The sequence below is a fragment of the Equus asinus genome, chromosome 26 (assembly GCF_041296235.1).
Source record: "Equus asinus isolate D_3611 breed Donkey chromosome 26, EquAss-T2T_v2, whole genome shotgun sequence".
Lineage (NCBI taxonomy): Eukaryota > Metazoa > Chordata > Mammalia > Perissodactyla > Equidae > Equus > Equus asinus.
In genome coordinates, this window is record NC_091815.1 from 4917507 (window position 1) to 4937393 (window position 19887).

Sequence of the window (19887 nt, forward strand, 5' to 3'; positions counted from 1 at the left end):
AAACTTCTTCACTATTTCTCTACATCATGTTCTCTCTTAAACTTCTCCTATTCTCTTGGGGACCACTCACCAGGCACCTATTACTTCCAGGCAGAATAGGAAAGATGTTCACCAGGCACCTGTTACTGCCGGGCATAGCAGGGAAGGTACCCAAGGGATGCAATTCTGGGGGACACCCCCATCACCCCTTGCTAAAGGCACCCCACAGTAGGAACAACAGGTAGGATGCTTCCCTAGGTTCAGGGGGGATTTTCAAGGTAATGGACCTGTCTCTTTCATCTTTCTTAGAGTTACAATGGCCAATTTCGTCTCCTTTTGAGCTTTGCAACCGGGAAACAAAGAAATCTTTCAAGAGTCAAGTCCTCCAACACTGGCAGCCCCAACTTTGGCTTTCTGGGTCTGATCACCCCAGTGATGCCAAGTAGGGTGCCCCCTGTTGGCGGTTGACTCATTGAGTATTTTAGTCACCTACTGAATTGTGTATGAGGTTAGGAGACCTGTGATTTATTCTGTGAACTGTCATGCTAGGGTAGTGTGCCCCAGCATTGGAACTTTTGTGTGACTTTTATCATGATAACCCTCTGGGAATGGCCATGAGGGTGAGGTCTGGTGTCTTCTTTTAATTTCTTTGTTTTGCTCATCATGTCCTCTGTTGTCACCAAGTCGAGACTAATTTCAGGCTGGACTTGACCAGAACCTGGACATTCTGTGAAATTAAAAAACTTGAAAATATATTTCAAGGGACTTACCTCTCAAGCCGGCTACTGGGAGCCCCAGCCTCCAGCATGTTCCAGGCCTTTGTAGGCACTGCACCCTTGTCCAGTTCAATGTCAGTCCGACACTGGCTTTACTGCCATGGGGAATGATGTAAGCATCCCAAGAGACTCACCACTTAGAGTCATTCTAACTAATTAGAAACACTTTCAATTGTATGGGTATGCCCCAGAAACTTCATCTGGGAGAAAATTTGTGATGTATCTCTGTGCCTTTATGGTGCAGTTGGACAGGTAGATCAACCTAGAATGTCCTTCATGTTTCAGTCCAGTTTCTGAGAAATCAAGAGCAACCGTGCTTAGAAAATCCTTGCAAGACTGGAAAGACAGCTCTAGAGGCAGTTCAGATTCCACCTACTTCCTTTATGATGAAAAGGATTCTCATTCCCCCTCTGAAGGAACTACTATGTAGCCCATCACTCATTCTTAAGACTGAAAAAAAAAAAGGAGGGGAAAGGATAAATGGTCATAAGTGCACCCTTGCAAAAAGTCTACCATCTCGAGGGTCTTCTCCATAAGTAATAGTAAAAAGGCTCAAAACAAGGTGTGGATTCATAACTGGTGAGCTTTATATTATTGTACCTGATTCACTGGAGTAGTTTTTAAAACAATGGTTATACAGTGTCTGTCTATGTGTGTCTATGTGTACATTATACGTGTGATATTTTTACCCATGGATGGTATGGCCAAAATTAAGATCTCTGTTTAGTTGGCTTAAAGAAAGTGCTTACATAAATTCTAAATGTAGTAGAAATTAACTCAGTGCCTTGCAAAGTTAACGTGATGTGAATTAACCTTTGGTAAATGAAAGCTTGTTAAAGTTTGTTGGTTTGATTGAAAATTATCTTGTCAGAGTTGTCGGTATTTGCATAGGATGCAGGCATTCAGCCTGGGTTATCTAGTCATATAAGTTCACTTTCTTAAATTTGTCAGTAAAATAATAGCTTTAAATGATGACCAGTTTTGTCTAATTCCTCATGAGGTTTTCATAGCTAATCTGAACATGGTTGTTGGAAACAAATGGTTTAAATACATAAAACTCATAAAGGTGAGTACAATAACTTTTATGGTCAGTATACTTGTTGAAACAAAACAGCTTCAAAACTTTTCTGTGTAACAATCTTGACTTTTGCAAAGGTAAGTTAAATGATAAAAAATGAATATGCGGATCATTTTTGGATAGGATGAAACACTGAATCATTATTAATAAACATATCTAAATTATCTACTTTGGGCTTCTTCTTGAAGAGGCTAAAAGAGTGTGGGTGTATCAAAAAGCATGCCTGTGTTTTATTGTAAAGCTGCATGTTTCTAAAGTTATGAAGTGTTTAGAATGCTGATATAAAAGACAATTCATAATTGCTTACTTTTTAGTGTTTAGTAGATCTGTTAAGGCTTAAAAGTTCTAATTAACTTATGGAATTAAAGCTACAGGAAATTAATAAGGAAAAGAGCTCTGTATTCAGGGAAGTTAAAATGTATGCTTTCAGTAAAAAAGGTATAAAAAATGGAAATATTTTTGTTTGATGGATGAAAAAAGATAAATTTGTCCTAATGTACTAGAAAGGAAAAAAGAAAGAGTTGTTGACACATTCTGAAAACGAAAAAGAAAGTTGTAGAAGGTTTGTGAACTAGAAATTCTGAAAAGAGTTTTATGCCTACTCAAGTAGACTAAAGTAAGTACAATTAAGTGAATGAGTTTGAATGTTCAAAATAAGTAGGTGCAGAAATTCAAATTTGGTTTTCTCTAAAAGGATACTTTTTCTTGAACTTTGGATCTGCTCTTGATAAAGAGGTTATAAAAGCTGTTCCTTTGAGTAAGTCTACCTAAGAGAGAAATGTGTTTTGTGAAAATAACGACTGAGGTCACTCTTAAGATTTTTGACTCTTTCTGTCATCACTTTGAATAGATACCTGAGCATTGTTTCACAGTGAGTGTTGTTTCCTATTTGAAGAAGCATTTTAAAAACTTTGGCTATGTTTTGACAAGCTTCTCCCTCAAAAATATTCAAATCCTGAATGAAGTCTTTCTTTTGACCTGGTGGACAGAAGAGAAATTACTCTGAGGATTTTCAGAGGGCCCCTGAGACTTCTCAAAGAAATTTGCTCTCTGTTCCTGTAAGGAGGAAAACATTAAACTAATTAGGCTTATTTTTTCTATTAAATTACATGAGAAACATTGTGAAACAAGTGATAGATATTCTTAGGTGGTATTATATGTGTAAATGTTTTTAATATAGATGTCTTCAAATTATATAGAATTCCTAAGATTCTGATCTGTCCTTTTTATCAGTCATAAGTCCACTTATTATCTGGAAGGGTCATATGTCACAGAAGTATCCAAGTGTCTTTGTCAATTGCCCTTTTGAGTCCTTTGTCCATTTGCAGATAATTGTTGTTTTACTCTGCTGCTTTTTTCTTTTGCAAATATGTTTCATCTTCTGAGATATTCCGGGAAAGGATTCTGACACAGAGGTTCTAAACTACAGGATTCTGATAAACTTTCAGACTGTAAAACTGAGCTGAGTAAGAAACTACAGAATTGGAACAGAAACTAAGCTCCTCGATCTGCTGACAGAAGATTCAGCTCAAGAATTGATTATACAGGACTGTGTGAACTGATGAGGACGATTATAATTTTTAGGACTTCTGTTTGAAATGTTGAGTTTTGATGTGTTGTTTTGTTTTCTCATAATGAAGGCAATCTTTTTCTCTTTTCTCTTATGCTAACCTTGACTTACAGCAATTTGGTGAAATTATAACTTTATGAGCAAAACTGAAACATTTATGTTTTATTCCCTACCATATCCCTAAGGAATTGTCAAACCCTCTGTTACTGAGTATGGTCATTTCGTGGCAATATTTGCATAAGTTCCAAAAGAATCTGTTCTCCTTATAACAGGACACATTGGTTATATTACCAAGGCTTTGACTGGAATGTCATATTTGAAACATACAGGCTCAGATATGACAAGACAGCATTTCAGGAACAAAGATTGGACTTTCTGGAATACAGCCACTCAGAAACACGGGCCTGGTACCTTGTTTATAGAGATTCTGGCAATCTTACCCGTTAAGTAAGGAAACGTGCTTATTTGGCAGGTGCAAGTAACCTCCAAACACTTTGGGGGACCTGAAAGAGAACTCCACTCAAATCTGTAAGTACTGCAGGCAAAATCTGATGGCAAATCCTTGGCTTGGCTTTTCTGGCCTCTAGCGGCCTTCACAGTTCAATCCGAGATTCCTCATAAAAATTTCCAGCAAGGCATACTTAAAAAAGCCTGTATAAACAATTGCTATTCTTGTAGCTGTTATGTAAATAATTGGAGCAAGTTGTATTGAAACTACACTGGACTTGCAAACCTGTTAATCCTGATTTGGCTATCTTTTGAAAAATGAGGGTGATTTAAGAGAGAAAAAATTATGTTTCTGTAGAAGCTATAGTAGGCATTCATGGATATTAGATTCTAGCTCTTTTCATCCACAAGGTTCATCTATTACTAATCGTAATGTCTCCTTGTGCTCATCTATGTCTGACACCTGCGAGTTCCCTGGCCACAATCAAACATTTTCCTTTAAAACTACTCCCCAAATACTAACTAGATTTGTCTTGTCACAGGTGGATCCGAAACAACAAGTTCCAAAGGGAAAGTCCCCAACTTATGGATACACACAGGATGGACCATATGAAATTTGGGATGAATGTATTTGGTTCACTCCTACTAGTGGTCAACTCAGTAAAAGGTCACTCTCTGTTTGGAACAAACCAATCACACTTGTGATACATGGCCTAATAACAGCCGACCTATGGGAAAAATTCGCTGTTATATGTGTTCTCATATCATAGTCTTAAAAAAGTACTGATTGGTTTGGGACTGACTGGGATAGACAGCCCAGCACGCTTTGGTTAGTCTCTAATGGTGCTCAGTGGCAATGCGGCTCCAATTTATGGCCTTTGCTGCCACCTAAGTGGATTGCACGATGCACACTAGGCTTTAGCTGGATGCAGGGTAGAACTACATTTACTACATCTCCTCCTGCTATCCTACCCAACCTGCAGCAGCGCTGAACCAGATCTGTCTTCCACTGGTATGACCATCTTTCCGCAATTTTCCTTCGGAATCGAAAGTGTCGTCTTGCACATGGAAGTCCTAAACAAATTTATTATGAAGGCATTAAATGATGCACAACATAGCATTTCGCTGCTCAATTTAGAAGTATCCCAAGTGTGTAAGGCAGTCCTCCAAATCCAAATGGCACTGGATGTCTTGACAGCAACACAAGGGGGCACCTATGCCATTATAAAAACTGAATGTTGTGTCTATATTCCTGACTACCGTCAAAATATTTCTGGCTTCCTATCCCAACCACCAAATTAAATCCATGTCTTATCAACCCTAACTCTAAACGATTGGTTGAACTCCAAGTCAGGACCAGGTTTCTGCACTACTTCCATACGTTATACATTGGGTTAAACATACTGCTTGTATTTCTTATTATAGTTTGTTGTCTGTTTCATTGTCTGTCTTCTGCATGTGAAAAAAGTTTCAACTCCTGGAGCACCTCTCGTCAAATGATTCTCCCGCCTCCAGAGGCTCTGCATACCTTGTCAGCCTTGAACTCCACAGGTGAAGGCTTCCAGTCCACTGAACTTCCTACCTGTACCTATGACCCCATTTAGGGACAGCTCTGCGACCTTGTACAGCCATAAGTGGTTACAGAAGACTGACCATCGTCCATATCCCCAAACCTCTCCAGTCCAAATGGGTTCAGGAGGTGTTTATGATATGGATTAAGGCTGCCCCAGCTAGGGAAGCCCAAAGTGATCTGGCCTACATGCCAAACTATATGAGCAGGTAGAATAGGGCTGACTCAGGGTGAGAAGCTCAGCTCATCCTCACCTACATGCTGATCTACAGGGCCAGATCCGTATCTAAAGTTAAATGACTGCACAATAACCAGACCCCGACTGCACTGAAATCATTTAAAGACATTTTACCACATCATTTCTTTTTCCAGTAAAAATAAATCATGTACCCATGACTTATAAAACTAGCCCTACCCCTCAACTCAGGGCAGCAGCAGGAGCTTTGAGTGCTCATGGGTCTCATCCCCAAGGAGCAGCAGCAACTCTTCACTACCCATGGGTCCTGTCCCCATGCTATCCCATACTATTCTCTAAATAAAAGAGCACCAGTGCCAGACCTTCAATGTCCGAGAAATCTTTCATTCGAGTCTTCAGCTCGCTGAGCCTATATCAACAATTATAACATGGAAAACAAAAAACCGTCCCAGAAAATGGAAGGCACACAGAAATCACACCTGAATAATCCACAATGAAAGATGTACGTTTTAGACATTCCCTGAACGTTCGAAAGACAGAGAAAGTCACAAACCCAAAAACTGTAGCAAATGTCAAACCTAGGCTAACTGGTCAGGGTGAGTTATGAGACTGTTAAAATCTGGCTCTGAAAACCTGTGTCGATGAAGTTTGCCGTGATAGCAGAGACACAATTCTGAGAAATCCTCTGACATCACAGTGTAGAAGAAAAACAAACTAGCTTCGTCTACACAGTGCAAGGTTTGTCCCAAATAGCATATTCAACTCACATTCCACATCAAATGCAGGTTTCCAATGGAACATGAAAGGTGCTGGCCAGTGGTGCAGTGGTGAAGTCCACAAATTCTGGGTCGGCACCCAGGGCAGACCATGCAGAATCCTGGAGGTGAATCTCCTCACCGATGGTCCAGATATCTGGGGCAGGCGTCCAAGGTAGTGTACAGGCAGATGGGAAGCAACGTCAGACAGCGTTATTCTTGCCCAGCTAATACAGCAGCATCACCACCAGATGTGAGCACAGCCATAAACATCTGCCAAAACAAAAGCAATGAAAAGTTTCAAAGAATAGAAAAACTGAACCTCTGGAAAAAAAACATGCAAGTAAGAAGAATAAGATTTCTAGGAATAAGCTTAGACAAAAAGGTGCAAGCTATGGAAACCAAAATCTAGCAAAGCTTTAGGGAAAGAAATTCCAGAAAACACAAAGAAACAGAAGGGTATTCTGTACTCTAGGAATGTAAGATCTGAAACACCTGAAACGTCTGCAATGGATAAAGCAATCTCTGGGTTGAAGGCAATCCCAGTCAAATTTGCAGCAATCTTTCCCACTGAAATAGAAGAGAAAATCCTAAAGTCTCTATCCAGCAACAAGGGACCCTGAATACCCAAAGGATTTCTGAGGAGAACGAACAAAGCAGGACGTATCACACTTTGATTTCAACATGTAGGACGAAGCGCTTGGCACCGAACCAGCACAGCCTGGTCCCCAAAACAGGCACAAACCCCAATGGAACAGAATGAAGAACACAAGGGTCAACTCACACATATATGGACAGCGCATTTGCAATGAGGAAGGCAAGAGGAGACAGTGGAGAAAGGAGAGTCTCTAAAATAAATGGTGCTGGGAAGACTGCACAGCCACATGTAACACAATAAGAGTAGATCATGATGTTACACCAGGCACACACACCACCTCGAAATGGATTAAAGCCTTCAATGGAAGTCTTGAAACAGTGAAACTTCTGGGAGAAAACACAGGCAGCTTGCTCTTTGCCATCTGGGGTAGCCGCCTATTTGGAAGAAGCATGTGTGACTGGGAAAGGGCAACAAAGAAAAGAAGAAAGAAGCAGGCCTCCATCCAACGTAGAAGCTTCTGTCCAGCCGGGGAAACCATCCACTCAATGCAAAGACAGCACAACAACAGGGAGAGGATGTTTCAAACCACACATCTGAGAAGGGCTGAATAGCCAAAAGACACAATGACCACACACGTCTCCACAAGAGAAAAAACAACAAGTCCTTTAAAACCTGGGCAGAAGATGGAAACAGAGATTTACCCCAAGAAGACAGAAAGGTGGCCAACAGCTGTATGAGCACATTTTCAACACCATTAAGTATAAGGCCAACGCAAATCCTCAAGGCAATGAGATGACAGCTCCCTGTGTTCTGAATGGCTATAATTAACAAAACAGGAAACAACAAGTGTCAGAGAGAAGGTGGAGAGAAGGGAAGAGTCCTGCACCTCTGGTGGGAGTGCAAACTGGTGAGGGCACTAGGCATAGCCATGTGAAATTGCCTCAGAAATTTCCAAATCCATCTACCATATGATCCAGCTATTCCTCTCCAGCGTGTTTATCCAAAGAACTGCGAAACACTAATGCACACAGATCCGTGCCCTGCTGTGTTCACCTCAGCCTTACTCCCGATATCCAAGACTTGGAAGCCGCCCTGGTGCCCATCAAAGGACCAATGGAGAAGGAAGTTGGGCTATATCCACACAAAGGCAAAACACTCAGCTGTAAGAAAGAGTGCAGTCCAGCGATTTGTGACTGCAGAAACACTCCTGAGGGTGGGAGGGGTACTGAAACAAACCCAAGGGAGAAATCAAATACCATCGCATCTCACTTACAAGCAGAAGATTAAAATAAGGACCAACAAACAGGTAGAACGTGATATGGGATTGGTGGTCCCCAGAGGGAACGGGTGGCAGTAGACGGTGGGAGAAAGAGTTGATTAGGCACAAGTGTGGGGTGTGGGCCTGTAATTAGGCTTACTGTGGGGAAGAAGATGTAGCATACACAGAAGTCTAAATCTATGAGGATGTAAATCTGAAAGCTATAGGATTCTCTAATGCTAGGTTATGGAAATCGATTCACCTAAAATCAAAACTCCATAAAGGCAAGCAGGTTTAAGGGATAAAGTTTGCAGGCTGAAAGAGTTTAGAGATTATGAACTTCAAAGGATTGACAATCACCTCGAAATGCTTAATGATGCAACATAAAGGTAAACCATTGCAAAGAGATGAAGAGGAACACTACCAACAGAACATGACCCGTGCTAAACCCCTAAGCCAACTGAAAATGTTGCCGTCCACGATGTTACTGGTAATTACCTTTTTGAATAATCAATGCAGACCAACATCTTCCCAAGTTCAAGCCAAATGTTGGTCCAAAAGTCCAATTCAGGGCCAGCCCTCTGGTGTAGTGGGTAAGTGTCCATGTTCCACTTGGGCGGCATGGGACTGGCAGGCTGGCATCGCAAGTGCAGATCCGATTAGGAGCATTAGGAAATATAAATTTCAAGGTATGGTGCCGACTGAGATCATGAAGAAGTAGAAATTGTGAGAATACCTTATGAATACACACCAGGAAACGAACCATGAGAATATTACAATCTATGAACACATCAGGTACACTTCCCCAAATGATGAAGGAAAGAAAACATCTGACCTGCCAAGGTGGAAACACCAGACTGCTATGAGTTAACATGATCATTGCTCATCAGAGGATTGCTTGGGTAACTTCAGCTTTGCAGGGACTCCAGGACTTTCTGTGGGGAAAGTCCACACATTTGGCCACATCCACAGAAGATAAGAGATAAATCCCAGGACTATCTTAAAGGAAAGAAACCACTGTCCAGAAGGAATGTAGTAGAACTTTCAAGGTTCGAGGATAAAGTTAGAAACCGACAAGAAGTCCAGAAAAAGGAAAACTATTGCACCTGGAAAGGGGGAGTCTTCAGACTGGTATGAGATGGCTCTGAAACACTGTGTGCATGGAGGTTGTCAGGACAACTTAGAATTCTGAGCGTGTTTATGACATCACGGTGACTATGTCACCAAAGTTGGCCATAGGCTTCCACCTCTAGGATTGGCCTGGGCTAGGATATTCAAGTGAGAGGTACACAGAAACAGCTTTTCCAAACACAAACCGGACACAGAAACTTGAAGACATCAAAGAGACGCTAATTCAAGGGATGAGAAAGGAATCATTGGGAAGAAGAGACAATAGAGGGTCAAGTACTCAGAGGGCAACATTGTCATCTACGGAAGTCTGGGGAGGCCATGCTGATTCAAGCTGGAAATGTGTTCTGAAAAACGAGGCCGGACCCGGGGCTTATCAGACCTACGTTGTCCTTCTGCCTTACCCATAATACAAAGTCAAGAATGATCAATTGAGGACATTGAAGAGAAGAATCGAGGCCTCCTTTCCTAGGCCCCTAGCATTCTTGAAGAGAATTCTCACTTTCCACAGCTCTCAAGTCACGGGGGCCCACTGGGTAATGCCAATATGTCACAAGAGAGCTCATTGATGCCTTGAAGGAATGGACCCCTGCCATGCTTGGGTATGTCTCTTGATTTGGAAGGGCTCTAGACGTGTGCTGAAAAGTACCCTTTTGCAGAGGGCTTCCATCCTTTGTGAAGGCCGGCCTCCCAGGTTACAGGGCTCAGTGGGATCAGTGAGATTCTCTCCCCATATCTCTTACCGTAGAAGCAGTATTGATTATGCGTTTCGAAACCACACATAGAAAGGATGGCAGAAAATTAGAACATTACCATTATACTTAAAGAAAAATACTTGATTTGACACAAGTGTGTGTTGAGGGCCTGTAATTAGGCTTACGGTGGTGAAGATGATGTAATGTACACAGAAGTCTAAATCTATGAGGATGTAGATCTGAAAGGTATAGGATGTTATAATGCTGGGTTATGGCAAACAATTCACGTAAAATCAAAACTCCCAAAAGACGTTAAGGTTCACGGCTTAAGGCTTTGGAGTCTGTAAGAAATTAGAGAAGATGAACTTCGAAGGATTGGTAATCACCTCAAAATGCTTAATGACGCTACAGAAAGGTAGACCATTGCAAGGAGACGAAGAGGAACACTACCAAGAGAAGGTATTCCATGCTAAACTCATGAACCAGCGGAAAATGCTACCGTCCATGATGTTACTAACTGCCTTCACGAATGATCGAAGCAGGCCAACATCTTCCCAAGATCAGGCCAAAGGTTTGTCCAAAAGCCCAATGCAGGGTCGGCCCTGTGGTGTAGCAGGTAAGTGCCCAAGTTCTGATTGGGCGGCCCGGGCTTCACCTGCTATCATCAGGGTTGCAGATAAGATTGCTAGCATTAGGAAATACAGATTTCACAGTATGGTGGGCACAGAGATCATAAAGAAGTAGAAATTCTGAGGAGGCATTTTCAATACACACCAGAAAATGGACGCTGAGAATATTACAACCTATGAATGCATAAGGTACAATTTCCCAAATGATGAAGGAAGGAAAACATGTGACCTGCCCACGTGGAATTGTCAGACTCCTAGGAGATGACATGCTCATTGTGCATCAGAGAATTGCCTGGGCAAATTCAACTTGGGAGGAGCTCCAGGAATTTCTCTGGGGAAGGTCCACCCGTTTGACCACATCCACAAAAGATAAGGGAGAAAACCGGGGATACACTTCATGGAAAGAAACCCGTGTCTAGAGGGAATGTTGTAGACCTTTCAAAGTTCGAGGAGAATGTTAGAAACCGACAAGAAATCCAGAACTGGGAACACTATCCTACTTGGAAAACAGGAGTAGTCAGACTGGTATGAGATGGCTCTGAAACACTGAGTGCATGGAGGTTGTCAGCACAAATTAGAATTCTGAGGGTGTTTATGATATCACGGTGAACATGTCACCCAAGATGGCCACATGTTTACAGTCCAAGGATTGGCCTAGGCTAGGAGAATGAAGTGAGAGATACCCAGAAACAGCTTTTCCAAACAGAAACCGGGCACAGAAACTTGAAGAGACCAATGAGACGCTGATCCAAGGCATGAGAAAGGAATCATTGTGATGATACCTCATGCTTTCTTCGTTTTCTTCCATTCCAAGAGCACTGAATTCCCTTTCGTTTCCTTGTGTCCTCTGGAATTTCTTTCCCAAAGGTTTGCTATTTCTCGGTTTACATAGCTTTCAGCTGTTTTGTGGAGGTTATTCCTAGATTACTTGTTTTTCTTTCTAGCATGCTTGTTTTTTTTTGAGGTTCAGTTTTTCTATCATTTGCAACTTTTAATTGGTTTTGTTTAGGCAGATGTTTACTGCCGTGCTCATATCTGCTGGCAACGCTGCCGTATTTGCTGAGGAAGACTGGCCCTGTCTAACGTCACTTCCCATCTGCCTCTACACTACATCGGACGCCTGCCCCAGAAAGGCTGCACGAGCGGTGAGGAGGCTCACCCCCAGAATTCCACGCGGCCAACCACACGCTGCTGACACAGAACACGCGGACGTCACCTATGCAACACTGGCCGGCCCCTTTCGTGTTCCATTGGCAACCTGCAGTTGAGTGGAATGGGACTTGAATATGCTACTTGAGCCCAAATCTGGTCCAGTGTAGACGAGGCCAGGTTGTTTTTCCGGGCCACTGGGATTTGTCAGAATTGGGTCTCTGCTGTCCCAGCAAGCATCATGGACACAGGGTTTCAGAGCCAGCTTGGAGCAGTCTGAGAACTCACCCTTCCCAGTTAGCCCAGGTTTGACATTCACCGCAAATTTTGGGGTTGTGACTTTCTCAGACTTTCAAACGTTCAAGCAGACTCTTTGTAAACACTGTCTTCATTCACTGTGGATTATTCAGGTGTGATTTCTGTTTTCCTTCCATTTTCTGGGAGCTTGTTTTCTTTCCTTAGTCTAATCGTAGTGGTCTTTCTGATCTCTCTCCCTTCGATATGCTTATCAGTGGGTTCTCCTTCATTCGAGGTTAGGAATTCTGTATTTTTTTAATCACCATATGTTTTGTAGGCTGACGTGTGGGTGCTTTGGTGATTGTTGGATGTTGTCTTCGAATTTCCATCTGTCAGTTGAAGGAATCTTTGCTATCCTAGCTTACGTCCAACTGAGAACTGAGGACACGTGTCCATCTTGGTTCATTTGACATTGTGAGATGAGAAACTCCAGGTTAGACGTTGTCCTGGCAACCACCTTCACGGACACAATGGTTCCGAGACCAATTCAATGAGTCTGATGAATTCCACTCTCCAGGTGAGAAATCCTTCCGTCTCTTTCCCTGGATTTGGGAAGTTTCGACGTTCAGCCCTGAACCTTGAACGCTCCCCTAGATTACATCTAGATACTGGCTTACTTTATTTCTACAGAGTCTGTTACTGTTTGATTGACATCCTCAGCTCTGGCATGTGTATTTTTCTTTAAATATCATGGTAATGTTCTAGTTTTCAGTCAACCTCCTTCCATATGGTGTCAAAACACAGAATCAGTACTCCTTCTACGGCAAGAGATGGGGGAGTTAATTTCATTGGAGCCCAACTGAGCACTGTAGCCTGGGAGGGCAGCCTTCACACAGGAATGAAGCCCTCTCGAAAAGGGTGCTTTTCAGCACACTTCTAGAGCCCTTCCAAACCAAGCTACATACCCCAAGCATGACAGGCGTCCATGCCTTCAAGGATTCAAAGAGATCTCTTGGGAAACATTAGCATGTAGCCAGTGGGCCCCCGTGAGGCCAGAGCTATGCAAAGGTAGAGTCCTCTTCAAAGGATGTTAGGGGCCTACGAAAGGAGTCCTCGATTCTTCTCTTCAACGTCCCCAAGAGATCATTCTGTACTTTGGATTATGAGTAAGGCAGAAGGACAATGTAGGTCTGATAAGCCCCAAGTCTGGCCTCTTGTTTCAAATCAAGTTCCAAGATTGAATCTGCACGACCTCACCATCTACTTGAGTAGGTGACAATGTTCTCCTCTGTGTGCTTGTCCATCTATTATCGCTTGTTCCCAATGATTCCTTTCTTCTCCCTTGAATCAGAGTCTGTTTGATCCTTTCAAGTTTTTGTTTGGAAAAGCTGTTTCTGGGTATCTCTCACTTGAGTGTCCTAGACTAGGCCAATCCTCGGACTGTAAACATGCGGCCATCTTGGGTGACATGTTCACCGTGATGTCATAAACACCCTCAGATTCTAAGTTGTCCTGACAACCTCAATGCACACAGTGTTTCAGAGCCGTCTCATCCCAATCTGACTAGTCCCCCTTTCCAGGTAGGATAGTTTTCCTTGCTCTGGATTTCTTGTCGGTTTCAAACTTTCTCCAAGGACTTGAAGGGTCTACTAAGTTGCCTCTAGACACCGGTTTCTTTCCTTTAAGCTTATCCCGGTTTTATCTCTTATCTTTTGTGGATATGGCCAAATGGGTGGACTTTCCCCAGAGAACGTCCGGGAGGCCCTCTCATGTTGAAGTTGCCCAGGCATTCCCCTGATGCACACTGATCGTGTGATCTCCTAGCAGTCTGACAATTCCTCCTTGGCAGGTCACATGTTTCCTTCCTTCATCATTTGGGGAAGTATTCCTTATGCCTTCATAGATTGTAATATTCTCCTGGATCTTTTTCTGGTTCGTACTGATAAGGTCTCCTCACCATGTCTACTTCTTTATGATCTCTGTGACCACCAGACCTTGAAATCTGTATTTCCTAATGCTAGTAATCTGATCCCCAAGCGTGATGCTAGACGGTGAAGCCCGGGCCGCCCAAGCGGATGTGGGCACTTACCTGCTACACCACAGCCCGGCCCCAAGTTGGGCTTTTGGACCAACCTTTGGCCTGAATTTGGGAAGATGTTGGCCTGCTTTGATCATTCGTGAAGGGAAGCGGTAGTAACATTAGTGTCGGTAACATTTGCCGTTGATTCATGATTTGGCTCGGACCATGTTCTCTTGGTAGTATTCCTCTTCATCTCTTTGCAAAGGTCTACCTTTCTGTATCATCATTAAGCATTTGGAGGCGATTGCTAATCCTTGGATGTTCATCTTCTCTAATCTCTTTCAGCCTCCAAAGCTTTAGGCCGTAAATCTGCACCCCTTTTTGGAGTTTTGATTTTATGTGAATTGATTTCCGTAACCCTGCATTCTAACATCCTATAGCTTTCAAATCTACATCCTCATAGATTCAGACTTCTGTGTAGGCTACATCATCTTCACCAGCGTAAGCCTAATTACAGGCCCACACCACACACTTGTGCCTAATCAACTCTTTGTCCCTCCGTCCCCCGCCCCCCTTTCCCTCTGAGAACTGCCAATCCTATGTCACGTGCTACCTGTTTCTTGGTCCATTTTTCCTCTTCTCCTTGCACGTGAGATCCTGTGGTATTTGACCTTACCCCAGGGCTTCTTTCAGTTCCCCTGATACCCTCAGGAGCCATTCAGGTGGTCACAAATGGCTGCACTGCATCTGTTCCTACAGCTGAGTGCTATGCCATTGTGTGGCTATAGCCCATCTTCCTTCTCCATTCGTCCCTTGATGGGCATCAGGGAGGCTTCCAAATGTTGCATATTGGGAGTAAGGCTGTGGGGAATACAGCGATGCACGGATCTCTGTGCATTAGTGTTTCCAAGATCTTTGGATATATACGCCACAGAGGAATACGTGGATCATGTGGTAGATGGATTCTGAAAATTCTGAGGCAATTCCACACTAGTGTGCGTAGTGGCTGCACAGGTTTACACTCCCACCAGCAGGGCAGGAGGCTTCCCTTCTCTCCACCTCCTCTCTGAAACTTGTTGGTTCCTCTCTTCATCCTTATAGCCATTCTGACCACAGTGAGCTGCTATCTCAGTGCCGTTTGTATTTGCGTTGAGCAGAGACTTAATGTTGATGAGCATGTTTTCATACAGCCTGTTGGCCATCTTTCTATCTTCCTGGGAGAGCTGTCTGTTTCCATCTTTTGCCGTGGTTTTATTGGGCTCGCTGTTTCTTTTCCTGTGAAGACGTATGAGTTCATTGGATCTTATGGCTGTTCACCCCTTCTCCGTTGTGTGGTTTGCAAACATCTGCTGTCAGTTGTTGCACAGTCTTCGCAGTCAGTCAATGGTGTCGTTGGCTGGGCAGAAGCTTCTGCGTTGGATGGAGTCCCGCTTGTTTCTTGTTTCCTTTGTTTCCCTTGCCCGGTCACACATGCTTCTTCCAAACAGGTGGCTAAGCCAGATGGCAAAGAGCAAGCTGCCTGCGTTTTCTCCTAGAAGCTGCACGTTTTCAAGTCTTCTGTTCAAGGCTTTAATCCATTTCGAGGTGGTGTGTGTCCCTGGTGTAACATCACGGTCTAATCTCACTGTGTTCCATGTGGCTGTGCTGTCTTCCCAGCACCATTTCTTGTCGAGACTCTCCTTTCTCTGCTGTCTCCTCTTGGCTCCCTGGTCGAAAATGGGCTGTCCATATGTGTGTCAGTTGACCTCTGGGCTGTCGATTCTGTTCCATGGGTCTGTGTGCCTCTTTTGGGGGCCAGGCTGTGCTGTTTCCGTACCTAGCACTTCGTCCTATATCTGGAAATCAGAAAGTGTGATGCCTGCTGCTTTGTCCGTTTTCCTCAGTATTCCTTTGGCTATTCAGTGTCTTTTGTTGCGGGATAGAAACTCTAGGATTCTCTCTTCCATTTCTGTGGGAAATAGTGCTGCGACTTTGACTGGGACTGCATGGAATCCAGAGATGGCTTTATGTGGTATGGACGCTTCAAGTGTGTTAGTTCTTCCATTCGAAGAACACGGAATAGCCTTCCATCTCCTTGTGTCTTCTGGAGTTTCTTCCCCAGAATCTCTGCTGGATTTCGGTTTCCATAGCTTTCTCCTGTTTGGCCAAGGTTATTGCTAGATATCTTTTACTTCTTAGTGGCATGCTTTCTTTTTTGAGGTTCAATTTTTCAATTCTTTGCAACTTTCAATTGGCTTTGTTTTGGCAGAAGTTTACAGCTGCGCTCACATCTGCGGGCCATGCTGCTGTATTTGCTGTGGAAGAGTGGAGCTGTCTAATGTCGCTTCCCATCTACCTCTACACTACCTCACACATCTGCCCCAGAATGGCTGGACGAGCCATGAGGATGCTCACCCGCAGGATTCCATGTTTCCGATGCCGGGCTCCCAAACCAGAATGCGCGGACTTCACCACTTCCCCCTTGGCCGGCCCCTTTCGTGTTCCATTGGCAACCTGCAGTTGAGTGGGACGTGACTTGAATATGCTACTTGAGCCCACCTCTGGCCCTGTGTAGATAAGGCCAGCTTCTTTTTCTGGCCCTCTGTGATGTCGGAGGATTTGTCAGAATTGTGTGTCTGCTGTCCTGTCTAGCTTTGTGGATGCAGGCTTTCAGAGCCCGCGTGGAGCAGTCCCGTAACTCACCCTTCCAGTTAGTCCAGGTTTGACCTTCCCTGCAGTTTTTGGCTTTGTGACTTTCTCGGACTTTCAAACGTCCAGTCAGAGTCTGTCTAATGACTGAAGTCTTTCACTGTGGATTATTCAGATGTGATTTCTATTGGCCTTCCATTTTCAGGGATGTTTTTCTCTTTTCCAAAGTCTAATCGTTATGGTCTTTCTGACCTATCTCTCTTCGCTATGCTTATCAGTCCGTTCTCCTTCATTGCAAGCTATGACTTTTGTATTTCTGTAATCACCATATGTTCTGTATGCCGAGGTCTGAGTCTTTTTTTTTTATTTTTTTTTTAAAGATTTTATTTTTTTCCTTTTTCTCCCCAAAGCCCCCCGGTACATATTTGTGTATTCTTCGTTGTGGGTTCTCCCAGCTGTGGCATGTGGGACGCTGCCCCAGCGTGGTCCGACGAGCAGTGCCATGTCCGCGCCCAGGATCCGAACCAACGAAACACTGGGCCGCCTGCAGCGGAGCGCGCGAACCCAACCACTCGGCCACGGGGCCAGCCCCTGAGGTCTGAGTCTTTTTGTGATTGTTGCGTGTTGTCTTGGAATTTCCATCGGTCACCTGGAGGAAACTGCTATCCTGGCCAAGGTGACACTGAGCCCTGAAAACACGTGGTCGTCTTGGTTGCTTTGACATTCTGAGATCAGAAACTCCAGATTCGAGGTTGTGCTGGCAACCGCCTTCACGGACGTTATGTTTCCGAGACATATTAGAGAAATCTGATGAACTCCGCTCCAGGTAAGATACTTTTCTGTCTCATTTCTGGATTTGGGAAGTTTCGAACTTTACTCCCGATCCTTGAGTGTTCCACCAGATTACGTCTAGATACTGGCTTACTATATTTCTATAGAGTGTTTTACTTGTTTGATTTACATCCTCAGCTCTGGCATGTTTATTTTTCTATAAACATAATTGTAATGTTCTAATTTTGAGCCAACCTCCTTACATATGCTGTCAATACACGATATTAATAATCATTCTACTTCAAGAGATACGGGGAGAGAATTTCATTGAAGCCAAACCAAGCATACTAGCCTGGTAGGGCAGCCCTCACAAAGCAATGAAGCCGTATGGAATAGGGTGCTTCCTAGCACAATTCTGGAGCCCTGTCAAATAATGGGACATACACAAAGCATGACGGGGGTCCATTCCTTCAAGGGTTCAAAGAGATAACTTGTGACACATTAGCATGTACCCAATGGGCCTCTGTAATGCCAGAGCTATGGAAAGTGAGACTTCTCTTCAATGAATGCTAGGGCCATAGGAAAGGAAGCATCAATCATTGTCTACCGTGTCCTCAGGAGATCATTGTTAATTTTGGATTATGATTAAGGCAGAAGGACAATGTAGGTCTGATAAGCCCCAAGTCCAGCCTCTGGTTTCAAATCAAGTTTCAAGCTTGCATCAGCATGGCCTCCCCATACACTTGAGTAGATTACAATGTTCTCCACTCAGCGCTTGTCCCCTATTATTGCTTCCTCACAATGACTTCTTTCTTACCCCTTTAATCAGCGTGTATTCTCTCTCTTCAAGTTTCAGTGCCTGGTTTCTGTTTTTAAATTCTCTTCTGGGTATCTCTAACTTGAGTATCGTAGCCTAGGACAATCCTCAGACTATAACCATGAGGCCATCTTGGGTGACATGTTCACTGTGATGTCATAAACTCCCTCAAACTTCTAAGTTGTCCCAGCATCTTCTATGCACATGACTACTCTCCCTTTCCAGCTTGAATAGTTTTCCATTTCCTGGATTTCTTGTGGGTTTCTAACTTTATCCTTGAACTTTTAAATGTCTACTACATTCTCTCTAGACATGGTTTCTTTACTTTAAGTTTATCCTGGGTTTTATCTGTTACATTTTGTGAATATGGCCGAATGTGTAGACTTTCCCCAGTGAAAGTCCTGGAGTCCATCCAAAGTTGAAGTTGCCCACTCAAGCCTCTGATGTGCAATGATCGCGTCATCTCATGCAGTCCGCCAATTCTACCTATGCAGGTCACATCACTTCCTTCAGTCTGTATTTAGGGAAGTGTACCAGATGTATCGTAGATTGCAATATTTTCATGTTTTTTTCCTATTGCCTATCTCTAACGTATGCTCACAATTTCGACTTCTTTGTGATCTCTGTACACACCATACCATGAAATCTATCTTTCCCAACGTTACTAATCTGATCAGCACCAGTGATGAGAATCCATGAATCCCAGGCCACCGAATAGGAATGTGGGCACTTACAGTCCTGAACACATGGCTGGCCCTGAATTTTACTTGTGAACCAATATTTTTCCTAAACTTGGGAAGAAGATGGCCTGCTGTGATTATTCGTGAATGTAATTACTCGTAACATCATAGACGATAACATTTTCCCTGGGTTAATCTGTTTAGCACGGAACACATTTCTTCATAGTATTCCCCATAATCTATTTGCAATGGTCTACTTTCTGTAGCATCATTAAGCATTTGGAGGAGATTCACAGTCCTTGGAAGTTCATCTTCTCTAATCTCTTTCAGCCTCAAATCCTTTATGCCCCAAATCAGCACGCCTTTTTGGATTTTTTCATTCCCTCTGCGAATCACCAATCCAAAGTGAAGACTGACATCCAAAGCTAGAATGCTCAGTTTGGCACCAGCGAAATTCTCTCCCATCTCTGGCCGTACAAGATTATTGACTATGTGTTTTGACAGCATATGTGAGGAAGTTGGCTGAAAATTAGAACATTACACTTATATTTAATGAAAAATAAACATGCCAGAGCTTAGGGTGTAAATCAAGCAACTTACAAACCCTACAGAAATAAAGTAAAGCCGTATCTAGACGTAATCTACTAGGAGGACCATTCATGCAGGGTCAAGTTCCAGCCTTCCCAAATTTAGAAAAGAGACATAAAAATATCTTACCTGGAGACAGGAATTCATCAGATTTCTCTAATTTGTCTCAGAAACATTATGTCCATAAGGTGGTTGCCTGGACAACCTAGAATTTGGAGTTTCTGATCTCAGAATGTCAAACCAACCAAGATGAACTCGTGTTCTCAGTGCTCAGTTGGACCTAGGCTAAGATAGCAAAGATTCCTTCAATTGAACGAT